Consider the following 14,919-nt stretch of genomic DNA (forward strand, 5'->3'; position numbering starts at 1 on the left):
TAAGCTGGTTTAAGGTGTGTGTGTGGGGGGCGGAGAGATAGAGAGACAGAGAGGTGGAGGGGGTTGGTGTGGTTGTAGCGACAAACAAGCAGTGATAGAAGCAAAACAAAAACAGAATTACCTGGAAAAACTCAGCAGGTCTGGCAGCATCGGCGGAGAAGAAAAGAGTTGACGTTTCGAGTCCTCATGACCCTTCGACAGAACTTGAGTTCGAGTCCAGGAAAGAGCTGAAATATAAGCTGGTTTAAGGTGTGTGTGTGGGGGGCGGAGAGATAGAGAGACAGAGAGGTGGAGGGGGTTGGTGTGGTTGTAGCGACAAACAAGCAGTGATAGAAGCAGATCATCAAAAGATGTCAACAACAATAGTACAATAGAACACATAGGTGTTAAAGTTAAAGTTGGTGATATTATCTAAACGAATGTGCTAATTAAGAATGGATGGTAGGGCACTCAAGGTATAGCTCTAGTGGGTTTTTTTTTTTATATAATGGAAATAGGTGGGAAAAGGAAAATCTTTATAATTTATTGGGAAAAAAAAAAAAAGAAGGGGGAAACAGAAAGGGGGTGGGGATGGGGGAGGGGACTCACGACCTAAAGTTGTTGAATTCAATATTCAGTCCGGAAGGCTGTAAAGTCCCTAGTCGGAAGATGAGGTGTTGTTCCTCCAGTTTGCGTTGGGCTTCACTGGAACAATGCAGCAAGCCAAGGACAGACATGTGGGCAAGAGAGCAGGGTGGAGTGTTAAAATGGCAAGCGACAGGGAGGTTTGGGTCATTCTTGCGGACAGACCGCAGGTGTTCTGCAAAGCGGTCGCCCAGTTTACGTTTGGTCTCTCCAATGTAGAGGAGACCACATTGGGAGCAACGAATGCAGTAGACTAAGTTGGGGGAAATGCAAGTGAAATGCTGCTTCACTTGAAAGGAGTGTTTGGGTCCTTGGACGGTGAGGAGAGAGGAAGTGAAGGGGCAGGTGTTGCATCTTTTGCGTGGGCAAGGGGTTGTGCCATAGGAGGGGGTTGAGGAGTAGGGGGTGATGGAGGAGTGGACCAGGGTGTCCCGGAGGGAGCGATCCCTACGGAATGCCGATAAGGGGGGTGAAGGGAAGATGTGTTTGGTAGTGGCATCATGCTGGAGTTGGCGGAAATGGCGGAGGATGATCCTTTGAATGCGGAGGCTGGTGGGGTGATAAGTGAGGACAAGGGGGACCCTATCATGTTTCTGGGAGGGAGGAGAAGGAGTGAGGGCGGATGCGCGGGAGATGGGCCGGACACGGTTGAGGGCCCTGTCAACGACCGTGGGTGGAAAACCTCGGTTAAGGAAGAAGGAGGACGATAGAAGCAGATCATCAAAAGATGTCAACAACAATACTACAATAGAACACATAGGTGTTAAAGTTAAAGTTGGTGATATTATCTAAACGAATGTGCTAATTAAGAATGGATGGTAGGGCACTCAAGGTATAGCTCTAGTGGGTTTTTTTTTTTTCCCTGCACACATCCAAATGCCCATCCCCCGTTTTGAAAACTGTCTGCACAGAATGAACTTAATGACCTAGAAAGCTATCCAAAGAGCTGAGCAAACAAGCCTGGGAAAGAAGAAATTACAACTTCAAAATATTTTTTAGCAAGAAATCAAACCAGTCAGTTACGTTCTGGGGCTGAATGCTAGAAGTCCAGGACTTCCAAGTGTTCAAGAATGAGAGATTGCAAAGAATCATCGCTCCAGAAGTAAGGAAGGATAGAAAAAAACCTAAGAGGAAAGAGAAACTCAAGAAGGATAGGGAGCATGCAAAGCACAAAGAGAGGGACTAAACTGCTTAATCAAATAAAGAGAGAAGGAAACGTGGTCGAGAAAAGCGTAATAGTAAAAAGAGGAAGAAACAAATCAAGTCCCGATCCAGAAGTCAGATCAAGTGAAAGCATTAATAATCCAGAGAGGTGACAATCAACAGAGATCACATGTAGTACATACTTCAGGAGGTACTACATATAGAAACCAGAGGAATCTTATTTCTATTCATCCAAGATGACAATCAGTCATACGTTTTGAAGAACCAGACATTAAATCAGAAACTAACAAAGAACCAGATAGTATAACTCTCAATGAAGACAATCTGAGTCAAGAAAAAGGAATTCAAAAGAGACTACTGATCTACCAAGTCTGACAAGAACACGATCAGGGAGGTTTGTGAAGCCTACTAACATATTGGGGGCAATTTTCCAAGGCGGCTGGCGGCCGGTGTGATAGGTGGGGTGCGCAGAAAATATGGCACAACCTGCTTCACAATGGCATGAGGGCAGGTCGCGATCGTCGGCTCAGCCCGCCAATGGCAGGCCGCATTTCCCACCATCGGTCAGCGGGGAGCTAATTGTAATACATCAGCATGTAATTAAAACGCCATCCTGCCAGGCTCTTGGAACCCCACCGTATCATCTGTCCACGTCGGCGGGAAAGCACACCGACATGTTCCACAACAGCACGCAGGCAACGTGCACTTAGTGGCCTTGACTTTGGGGAAACTGAGGTGAGCAGCAGCATTCTCCACAGCTCCCCTGTTGTTTACAGGTCTCAGGGGCGCCGGGGGGTGGGGGCAACTGATGCCTGGCCTCGGAGGCAACCTGAAGGAGGGTGGGGGGCAAGTGCTGGCCAGCCTCGGATGACTGCTGATTGGAGGGGTATCCGGGGGCAAGTGCTAGCCAGCCTCGGAGACAATTGCTGAGGGGAGGGGTAGAGTCCGGGGGCGGGTGCTGGCCAGCCTCGGAGACGACTGCTGAGTGGAGGGGTATCCAGGGGCAAGTGCTAGCCAGCCTCGGAGACAATTGCTGAGGGGAGGGGTAGAGTCCGAGGGCAGGTGCTGGCCAGCCTCGGAGATGACTGCTGAGGGGAGGAGGGGATGTCCAGGGGCGGGTGATGGCCAACCTCAAGCAGCGACCATAGTCGGTAGCTGGGGGGGAGGCGTCAAATGCTGCCCTGGCGCTGCATCGTGCGCACAGACAATCGAGGTGGGGGGGGGCAGGGTAAGTGAGGGAAGTGGCCGCGCATTAGGGACACCTGTATAAACTGACCATGCCTCTGCAACTGAGACAGATCAGGCACAGCCACAATGATAAGACCAAAAAACATAGTAGCAGAAATTAGGCCATTCGGCCCATTGGGTCTGCTCCGCCATTCATTCATGGCTGATAAGTTTCTCAACCCCATTCTCCCGCCTTCACCCTGTAACCTTTGATCCCCTTACCAATCTCGGTCTTAAATACACTCAATGACCTGGCCTCCACAGCCTTCTGTGGCAATGAATTCCAGAGATTCATCACGCTCTGGCTAAAGAAGTTTCTCCTCATCTCTGTTCTAAAAGGTCTTCCCTTTACTCTGAGGCTCTGCCCTCAGATCCTAATCTCTCCTACTGATGGAAACATCTTCCCCACGTCCACTCTATCCAAGCCTTTCAGTATTCTGTAAATTTCAATCAGATCCCCCCTTATCCTTCTAAACTCCATCGAGTATAGACCCAGAGTCCTCAAACGTTCCTCATATGTTAAGCCTTTCATTCCTGGGATCGTTCTCGTGAACCTCCTCTGGACCCTCTCCAGGGCCAGAACATCCTTCCTGAGATACAGGGTCCAAAATTGCTCACAATATTCTAAATATGGTCTGACCAGAGCCTTATAAAGCCTCAGCAGCACAACCCTGCTTTTATATTCTAGTCCTCTCAAATAAATGCCAACATTGCATTTGCCTTCCTAACTACTGACTCAGCCTGCAAGTTAACCTTAAGAGAATCCTGAACTAGGACTCCCAAGTCCCTTTACACTCCAGATTTCTGAATTCTCTCCCCATTTAGAAAATAGTCTATGCCTCTATTCTTCCTACCAAAGTGCATGACCTCACACTTCCCCACGTTGTATTCCATCTGCCACTTCTTTGCCCATTCTCCTAACCTGACAAATCCCTCTGCAGCCTCCCCGCCTCCTCAATGCTACCTGTCCCACCACCGATCTTTGTATTATCTGCAGACTTAGCCAGGATGCCCTCAGTTCCTTCATCTAGATCATTAATGTATAAATATGATTGGGGTCGGGGTCCTAGCCTGCCTGCCCATACAAGCAACGTAGAGGCACCAAAGGGCCACCCAGCACTCCATACCTTAGCATCCACCCAGCCCCCTGGCACAGACTTCGAGGTCGCCACCACTTTATTGGACCGCAGAGCAGTTGGACTGCATAGGTTGTACAATCTCTTCGCCAACACTGGCCATGTAGCAGTCACTACTGGAAGCGCTTACCCTTGCAATCTCAGCATCCTGGTTTGAACCAGTGTCCCCCATGTCACAGGCTGACAGGGCAGCCATGCAGCGCACTCATCTCTGGCCACCCAAGGGGTGACCAGCACTCTCCGGGAAGGTCTAAGGGGCAGTCAGACAAGGCTAGGAAAGGTGCTAAGTACAGCCATGATAAACACGTCTCTCTCTCTTTCATGCTGCAGAAGACCCTACATCAAAATCATGGATCCCGGTGACCTAGCTGTATGCCTGATAGCCTACAGAGACTGTAGAAGGTGGAGGAGAGAGTGACTGAGGCTGCCGGCCACACAAAGGCAGGAGCAGCAACCTCATGAAGAAGGGGCAGCAGGAGCTCCAGCACACGCTGCCAAAGAGCGACAGCGAGCCGTGGCTACTCGGCGCCTAGTGACACCCAGGATCCATAAATGCCACTTGCCATTCCTGCAGATGACTGAGAACCAGTGTCGCCGACAACTGTGTATGTCCAGAGACCTGGTGGCTCACATCTGCCATTTAATGCAGGACTTGGCGCCAAGGGGGCATGGAGGGCATCCATTGCCAGTGGCTGTGAAAGTGACTCAATTTCTATGCCAGTGGCTCCTTTCAGGGCTCCACAGGTGACCTCTGTGGGATTTCACAATCCACCACCCACAAAATGCATTCCTGAGGTCACGGATGCCATCTTCTCCATGGCACACAACTTTGTAGATTTCGCTCAAGACCATGACAGCCAGGATGCAAGGGCCATTGGATTCTCCCCGATCTCGGGATTCCCACAGGTGCAGGGTGTGATTGACTGTACTCATGTGGCACTTAGATCTCCATCGCTACACTCGGTGGACTTCATCAACCGCAAGGGCTTCCACTCACTGAACGTGCAGCTGGTGTGTGACCATCAGAAATGCATTCTGCAGGTGTGTGTGCACGGTTTCCAGGGATAGTGCACGACGCTTACATCCTGAGTCGCTCACAGATCCCTGCAGTCTTCCAGGGTCCACAGAGGCTGTAGGGTTGCCTCCTTGGGGACAAGGGCTGGCAGAGGCTGTGGCTGATGACACCTGTGCAATGGCCTCAAACTGCAGCAGAGCAATGCTATAATGAGGCTCATGCAGATGCTTGCATCTTGGTGGAGCAGACCATCAGGATGCTGAAGATGCAGTTCTGGTGCCTGGACCAGTCTGGTGGAGCCCTGCAATACAGTCCGCAGAGAGCTTCACGCTGTGCCCTTTACAACCTGGCACAGCAATGGGGAGAGGAGCTGGCTGAGGAGATGGAGGAGCTGCACATCTCCTCCGATGAGGAGGACACGGGTGGGGATGAGGGTGAGGGGGTCCTCGGTAGCGACAATGACGGGGATGAGGCTCTCACACTGGCTAGACGAGGCAGGCATGCTCGGGAGGCCCTTATAGCTGCCAGATTTGTGGAAGATGATGACGACATGCAGTGGGGTGTTTCCAAAGATCCTCACATCGCAGTTGTGAACATTTGACTCCAGTCTGGCTTATGGCAGCGCCAATACCCTCTGTGGGAATGCTGCTGTCATGGAGATGCAGTGGAGGCCCTAATAGTCAATTGCTCGCAGGAGGGTGATGACAACTTGCAGTCAGGACACTCCATAGTCTGGTTGAGGGCAGCTCGCTTGTGTTGCATTATCAGAGTCATCTCAAATACACAGCCATGAAACGCATCTGATGCTGTGCCCGTCTTCAGCACCTCATCCCTTCAGGAGCTGGTGCACAGCATCACTGGTCGCAGATGCTAGTGTGATGGGGGCCAGCCCCACCTTAAAGGTGCTGAGAGAGCACAGAATGAGACAACTCTGTGGTGCCTGCCCACTACATTCTAGCAGCAATAACCAGCACTGCCAAGGTGCAGGCATCAGTAATGTTTCCAGGGAGTGTGAGGCTGGACCATCACTGTGGCCTGAAGGCTGCACAGAGCACAGGGAAGATGCTGGGCTGAGACACCTGCCTTTTATCTTGTGCAGAAAGGTTTCACATTTAAAATAACAAGAACACTGCTCATCAGAACAAGGAGCCACAGGCAGGGTGACATTCTTAGGAGTTTATTGACAATAGTGAACCATATGTACAAGTGATCAACACCTATGCCCAGGCTATGTAGCTACTTTTATCTGCCGCTACGTCTTGGTGCTTCCTGGACATCCACAGCGGAGGTGGAGGCAGCCTGCTGACTGCAATGCCCTGTCTGTGATGACTTTGGGTGTCCACTGGAGGGCCGAGCCTTGGAGGGCCCCAGCCTGCTTTCGGCAGCCTGCTGTGAAGCAGTGGCACCCTCCTCGGTCTGTGAAGTTGGAGCTGCAGAGGTCACAGGAAGATGGTATTTCGATGGGCCAGTCACTCTCAGAGTTACCTGGGTGGATGGCCCCGGAGTGTGCACCTGCTGATCCTCCTCCCTACGGGTGCCCGAGGGCCCCTGGCTGATTCGGTGAGCAGAAGAAGTAGCGGGAGTGAAATCGAGCTGCCCAGAACCCCTCTCGCATTCACACTGTTGGGAGGCCAACAATGGCATCAGCAATGGAGTTAAGCCTGTGCAGCAGTGCAGGAGTGACGTCCTGGACCAAGGTCTCCATGGTGGCCGCCATCCTGCCAGTGTTGACCTTGGTGCATTGTAATGCCAGTGTTATCACCTCAGCCTGAAGACAGACAGACTCCTCTATCGTGCCTTGCAATCTGAGGAGTGCAGCAGACATCCCTTCCTGCTGTTCCCTAGCTTGCCTTTGCAGCTTCAGTAACTGTGACATGACCAAGTCCAGAGACTCAGCATCTGACTTGGACTCAGCAATTTTCTGGCCTCCAGCAGTCCTCCAAGTGCCGGGGACTTAGGAAGTCACTGCCTCCACCTGCTGTGGATCAGAAAGTGCAATGTGCTCTCCAGATTGTGATCCCGAGGCTACTCTAAAGCTAGGTCCCACTGAGGTGTGTGTCTCTGCGCCAGTGGATGGTGTGGGTGAGTGCTGTGACGGGACTTCAGGGAGGGGCCTTCAGATTCTTCTTCAAAGGTTTCTTCGGGGCTTGATTGGAGACTCTGGGTCATGGACTCTGTTGGCTGTTTGACAGATGTGCCTGCAAAAGCAAGGAGAGATAATTAGTGCATGGCAGTGGCCTGTGAAAGAGGACACATCATTCATGACATTGTTGTCTGATGGATGTTGCACTGCTGGATCTTCACATGGTAGAGCAGCGCCGACCTCACGGTCAGCACAGGACCAGTCCCAGTCATTGCCGGCCAGCTGGATGGCTCAGTTTTCAAATTCTATCAGAACTTTGATCTCTGACATCCCTCCACCTGTCTGCAACATTTCCCTCCGGTTGTGAGCCACTTTTTCCTGGCACAGACAGAGATTGAGGAAGTGTATCAGGACGCCATCCAGGCCAGGTGGTAAGTATGCCTGGCGTATGTGAGTGGTGAGTGGTCCCATGGATGGGATGAGGACAATGACAGTGCGTGTGAAAAAAGTGAATGGTGATGTCACTTGCACTGGCAGTGAGTGTGGGCCCTGTGGATGTGTGGTGGGTTTGTGAGTGTGTGAGTTGAGAGTGATGAAAAAAGTGACTTACCCTGGTGGTACAGAGATCATTCAACCATTTGCAGCACTGGCTGGCTGTCCTCCTCCGCAGGGCATTTGCGCTGACCGCCGCTGCCACCGCCTCCTAAGCCAGGTTGGTGACTTAACTGCCCATCCTGCGGCGAGAACAGGGGTAAAGCACATCCCAGCAGGCCTCCATGGCATCCAGAAGTCGCTCGAGGGACCTGTTGTTGAAGCAGGGAGCTGCAGTCTTTTTTCTTTTACTGGCCATGTCTCCTGGGCAGCAGTGGTGATCTGGCGGCGATGAGCGCTTTGCTGGCAGCTGACTTTTAAAGATGGTGGCCAGCGTGATGCAACAGCGGGGTGATGACGTGCAGGCGAATGAGAGCCCGCTCGCAAGAAACGGCGTGTTTCGTGGGAATGAATAATGAGGCCGGCTCGGTATGATACGGCGTGCAAACCCTCCATTTTCGTCGGCGGGTAGGACTCCATTAGACCTGCTGAGTTTTTGCAGCATTTTCTGTTTTTGTTTCTGGACTCCATCTTACCCGCCCGCTCCCACACTTAGTGCAATTCTGGGAAAATTCTGCCCATTAAGAGGGATTTTCTGGTCCCGCCTGCCATGGGGCCGGAAATTTCTGCCTGAAGTCAACGGGCCTCTAACTGGTCTGTCAAATTTTTTGTCCCGCTGCGATGGGCCATTGAAGCTGTGATGTCAGAGACTTGGCGTAGATGAGGTAGTATGTAAATATATGAATGTAAAAAAATATTGACAAAGGCTTGGGGGAAGGTCTAGTATTAGGGTTCATAAGGGGTTAATGTGTGGGACTGTATAAATAGCACCTCCCATAGTGATGACATAAGAGAAAACATGAACAGGAGTTAAGGGGGAAGAATATTCATGGCTTCAGCAGTGCAACACCTAGTCGTGGATACCTATACATAGTTTAGTTTTATATAATAACCCAGTTATTGTTTGGACATTTCAACATCTCTGTAATCATTCCAATGCTAGGGGAACCAATGTACAACACCTGCCAACACCACCCCGCTTTTGGCCCCAGCTTGGCTCTCAGCCCTGGTCTTCCCACTGTCCAGCATCAGTGACTCACACAATGGATGCAGCACCGAGAAGATAGCCCAGCGCAGGATGGCACTTGGCAGGCTGCACATGGGAGCAGCAGCTACTGGCGGTGTGGTCTCTTCTCCCAATAACAGAAAGTGACTAAATGGCAGATCAGAATTGGCAGCGGATGAGAGGAGGACTGAGTGATGGCTGTGATGGAACAGGTGGAGGGTGGAAAAAAAGTAAAAGGGCGGAATTCCAGGATCTAAAAGTCGAAATTCTGCTAAACAGCAGAAATCTCTCATCGCTGCTGATTGGTAAACAGCAATCTTTTGAATATAAGTCCTGAATGGCACTAATCCCAGAACTCAACAGATGAAGGTGGTCTGGACATTGTTTTCCACAAAATACCTTTTGTTTTTTTTGCCATCTGCATTTCCTCCTCCTCATTAATGTTGTGTGTTTTCTGTAGAAGGAGTGAGTGATGTTGGCACACCATTCCATAATGGAAAGGGGTACGTTCAGAAGATGCTAACCTCAGCATAGCGCTGCATCTTTCTGCATTGCAGAAACAACAACTTTCTGATCATAAATTCTGTGTTGACCTATTCCACCATGTCGTCCTATGCAGTTCCACCTTTTGAAAAGGATGCACCTTCAGCTCAAAGACTGCTTCAACCCTCCTTAGTCTCTCATCCCTGATTATTACCTACAGAGCTCTGTCCATATAAAAGTAGCATTCCTCCATTCTCCCTGAATCCTAGAAATCTCCTGGAACGTTATCATAAAATGATTGCCAAACAGTGAACTTCACCAACACAAGAAGTAGAAATGCTCCTTTAAGTTACAGCTGATGTTTTTTCATGTTGAGGGAAATGCTGTGAGGTGAACTCTCCCAATCATTATTGGATTGTAGGAAAACACATTGCAGAAACTAACAGGTACATAGGAGCAGTATGCCAATCAGCCCAGCAAGCCTGCTCCACCATTCAATACAATCATGGCTGATCATCCACTTCAATGCCCTTTTCCCACACTATCCCCATATCCCTTTATGTCACTGGTATTTAGAAATCTATCAATCTCTGCTTTAAACATACTCAATGACTAAGCTTCCATAGTCCTCTGGGGTAGAGAATTCCAAAGATTCACAATGTTCTGAGCAAAAAAAAGAATTCTTCTCATCTCGGTCCTAAACAGCTTCCCCCTTTTTTGAAATTGTGTGCCCTGGTTCTAGACTCCCCAACCAGAGGAAACACCTTATCTGAATCTACCCTGTTTATCCCTATAAGGATTTTGTAGGTTTCAATGAGATCACCTCTCATTCTTTGAAACTCTAGAGAATACAAGGCCAGTTTCCCCCATGTCTCTTCATAGGCCAGTCCTGTCATCCTAGGAACAAGTCTGGTGAACCTTCATTGAACTCTCCCTATGGCATTTTCCTAAGATAAGGGGACCAAACTGCACACAGTACTCCAGGTGCGGTCTAACCAAGGTTCTACACAATTGAAGCAAGACTTCACTACTCCTGTACTCAAATCCTCTTGCGATAAAGGCTATCATACCATTCATCTTCCTATTTGCTTGCCGCATCTGCATGTTCCTCCTACTTAAGTAGATAACTTCACATTTTTTCACATGATATTCCATCTGCTGTGTTCTTGCCCACTAAGTCTATCCAAGTCCCTTTGAAGCATCTTTGCATCTTCCTCATAACTAACATTTCCACCTAACTTTGTGTCATCTACGAACTTGGAAATATTATATTTGGTCCCCACATCTAAATCATTGATATATATTGTGAACAACTGAGGCCCAAGTACTCATCCTTGTGGTACCCCACTAGTCACAGTCAGCCAACATGAGAATGACCCGTTCTACTCCTACTCTGTTTTCTGCCTGTTAACCAATTCTTTATCCATGCCAGTATACTACGTACTATCCCACGTGCATCAATTTTGAGAATCAACTTCCTGTGGGGGACTTTATCGAAAGTCTTCTGAAAATCCAGGGACACTACATCCACCAACTCCCCTTTATCAATTCTGTTAGTAACATTCTCAAAAAATTCCAACAGATTTATCAAACATGATTTCCCACTCATAAATCCATATTGACTATGCCCAAGCAGATCATTATTATCCAAGTGTCCATTTATCACATCCTTCATAATAGATTCCAGCATTTCCCATACTGCTGATGTAACAGGTCTGTAGTTCCCCTTTTGTTCTCTCCCTCCGTTCTCAAATAATGGGGTAACATTTGCTACCTTCAAATCTGCAGGAACCATTCCAGAATCTATAGAATTTTGGAAGATGATCACCAATGCATCCACGATCTCCACAGCTACCTCTTTCAACACTCTTGAATGTGGAATATCAGGTCCCGCGGGGTTATCAGCCTTTAGGCCCATTAATTTCTCCAATACAACCCTCTTACTAATATTAACTTCCTTCAATTCCTCATTCACCCTGGTCCCTGGAATCTCTAATTCTGGAAGATTTCTTGTATTTTCCTCAGTGAAGACGGGCACAAAGTAATCATTTAGCTTCTGCGCTACCATTTCTCTATTCCCTATTCCTGACTCTGCAATGGACTATAATGTAATAAACAGCCGCTGATTCGTCCTATAAATAGTTCGCTATTAAAAGCAAATATCTATATTACCTTAAAGCAATGGGACAATAGTATTATTCATAAGCAAATGGAAATGATGAAACTGCTTTGATTTGATGAAGGCCCCGCCCCCAGCCGGTGGGACCTGCCTTTCCGCCATTTTGTAATCCTGGGAGTCGGTGAAAACCTGTCAGCTGGAAAATGTCCGCGGGTCAGGGCGGAGCGCGAGGGAGATATATATATATATAAAATATAGACAGACGGAGAGACAGAGTGTCAGAATGAGGGATTTTACATCTATATATATATATATATCTAGGGATAGAGAGTCAGTATGAGGGAGAGAGGCGGGACGGGGCCGAGGTCGGTTTGAGATGCCCTCGGCTCTGGGCTCACCCACCGTGTGAAGATGGCCGAGTGTGGGCCGGTGTTTGTGAGGTTTTTGTGCCGGGGGGTGGGGGGAGATCCAGGAGGGGTTGTCCGAGGCCGCTCCTCCGGTGTCTACTTCATCCCCGGGGCCGGGAGAAAGATATCCCGTCAGCATTGGAACCGAGGCCCGGTGAACCTGGGTCTGGAGGGCGGTGAGCGGCTCCTGCCTGGGCCTGACTCCTCCCGGTGATTTAAAACCGAGGAAATGAGGCTGTGCGGGCCTGGGACTGGGGTGTTCAGCTGCTGGAAGAGGGCCTGACCGCTGAGCCCCCCCGGATGTGGGGGCGCTGGGCACCAGAGCTTTTGTATTTAGGCAAAGCCCAGGACCACACTTAGTGCCAGGCTGGGAAATGGCAGTCAACGTGGTTATTCTCAGGAGTTGTGTCCACGGTAAGTAAGGTTAGCTATTAAACTGGAGTGAGTAAAATGTAAGTTTAATATCTTGGCTGTGGGTTACACTGGAATCAGTATTTATTGACTATTTGAGGGCATTAAATCACTTAATTCCGAAGCCGGAGTGTTGCCCAGGAGCTTTCCACGTGGCTAACTGGGAATCACACACCATCCAGGGCATTTTATCTCTACGCTGGGTGTGTGTGTTGGGGGGGGGGGAGTGTGGAATGCATGTGCACTTTAATCTTTTTGTGCTTTTTTTTTGGTAAAATGAAAATCTATGGGAGTACTTTTTGATAGTGGGTTTTTTGGTTGAAACTATTTTGCCAATGCTACTTCACATGCTTGTAGTAACTTTTCTTGAAATGCGCATGCAAAGCATTTTCTACTAAAAGTGTAGCCGTGGCCACCGAGTCAGCAATTGCTGTCGGACAACGCTTTTACTCCAGTGCCATGACTACAGTGGTATTTATTCCACATTACTGATTTATCTACAATGGCATTGTGTACCAAATGGATAATTTTAGTCCAACCCATCTGATGACAAACTGACGCGGTCGGATCAGTGAAAAGGTTTCAAGCTGATCTATTAAATGGGAAGTAACTGGGCAGGTTATGTTTAAGAAAGTGTCTTGGGTATGAGTTTAAGGGGATGCAGGAATGATCTAATAGGTTTTGTTTTCATATTCTTATACTTAGCAAGCTGAGGAATTGGGAGGTGCAAAACTAAGGTATTGGTGGTTGACTATTTGTTATTTGAGTGTCTAAGCTGTAAGTAACTTCATTGTCTTCTGTGGGTGCTCTCATGACTGAAGTGTCTGATACAAAATTGGGTTGGATATCCACAGAACTGACAGTTAATGTTGGTGCTTGGGTGAGATTCTGCAGCTGTGCCACATCTGGCCTTCCCTGGCCATGATGGATGTTTCAAGTTTGCCAAAGATAGTTCTTAAAGCATGCAGAACCAAATTTATTGAATCTTGTTTCCCTGAATGAGGGTATGGATGCTTGGAAGTATAGTTTAGCTATCTAATCATTGCTAGTTGCAAATGTTAACTGGAACCCTCCAGTCTAAGACTGACTTGCGAATAGTAACAAGTTTGCATCATACGTGGAGGGAAGATAAAATGGAAGATACCTACGACTGGCCATGTTTTGTTCCGTAGACTGGCTGGTATACACTAATTCCAACAAATTCAGTCTTCATGAGCTGCAGTTGTTTCGATTTTAAATAATGTTAGTAGCATTCATTAAAGGGATTGAGCAGAACAACACCCTTCAAAGGCATTTTCTGCAATCTACCTCTTTCAGTTTCTTTGGTCACACCCCATACCTTCCACTTTTGCATCAACACCTTCAATCAGTTTTTGTAGCTTTGAGGATATTTGTTACATGAAAGGGGCTATATATGTGAACAAATATATATGAATGATAATACAATGCACTGGGGAATAAAAAAAATTAAACTTCCTTAAGCCCTCTGTGCCTTTCCTCCTCTAAATTTCTCCTTAAAACCTTTTTTGAGCAAGTTTTTGTTCAACTGCCATAATATTTCCTTATGTAGCCTTAATGTCAAATTTTGTTTGTTCCTGTGAAATGCCCTGGGATGCTTTATTACATTAACGATGCTATATAAATGCTTGTTGTAATAAATTGTAGTCATTTGTCTGTAAGAGTATTGCAAGGTATATTCAGGCTTTTTACATTTTATTTTAGTGTCTGAAGTCACATTTTGAAAATTAGTGTCTTGGCTTTACTGAAAAGGACTTCCCTCTTGTGATATAAGCCAAACTTTGGTAAGATTCATTTTCTGTGTAGCAATTGTGATTTTTGATAATACAGTTCTTAATTCAGGCAAGCAATTGAATCTAGCACAATTTACTGAGTCACGTAATGGAATTAAGCAATCTTTTAAAGCTGTACAATTGTACTGGTGTACATGGCTAAAGTTTTTCCGTTCTAATTAGGACGTGTCTTGGTTGGACTATTTTATAGTTACTAATTATAAGAATTTAATCCATTATTCCTCTTTAAGCAGTGCTTTTGAGGGCACTTTAAGACTGTTATTAAGGATCCTCCCACAAAGGCATGCTTGTATTGTTTTGCTTGCAAGCTTGTAAGAAACGGAGGAATATTAAGTGAATAGATGCTTTTATAATGGACTATATTTTTGTAAATAGTTCATCCTAGTGCATATTCATACACTTATAAAAACGCTTGGAATAATTAGTTTAAGATGAATATTCTCCTATTTTACAGGTGCAGATGTAAAATCGGAGTCATTACCTTTAATGAAATGAACCCTGAAAAGTCTACTCATTATTTTGGTATTTGCACAGAAAAGCATGATGTTTGGAGAATGTAGGCTTCACTCTCGTAACTTCTCAGGCACTAAACATCTGTTTCATGACAAGAGATTTATATCTTGAAGAAACTTAGCATTTTTGCGTTTTGATGTGAATTGCAATATAATTGCATTCTGGAAAAATAATGGATTTTTAAAGCTATAATTTGTAATATCAGTTGAAATAATGCTCTTTGTTGGATTCTATTATGCCTGCCTGTCTAAAATAAACTACTGCAAACA

General features: G+C 47.2%; 1 long non-coding RNA gene across 1 annotated transcript; it reads left to right on the forward strand.

The window, feature by feature from the left end:
- The first annotated feature begins 11,680 nt into the window (after positions 1 to 11,680).
- Positions 11,681 to 14,919, forward strand: LOC121284647. Its single transcript, XR_005944528.1, has 3 exons — positions 11,681 to 12,329; positions 14,049 to 14,128; positions 14,592 to 14,919. It is a non-coding gene; the product is annotated as an uncharacterized LOC121284647 (long non-coding RNA).

The sequence above is a fragment of the Carcharodon carcharias genome, chromosome 12 (assembly GCF_017639515.1).
Source record: "Carcharodon carcharias isolate sCarCar2 chromosome 12, sCarCar2.pri, whole genome shotgun sequence".
Classification (NCBI taxonomy): Eukaryota; Metazoa; Chordata; class Chondrichthyes; order Lamniformes; family Lamnidae; genus Carcharodon; species Carcharodon carcharias.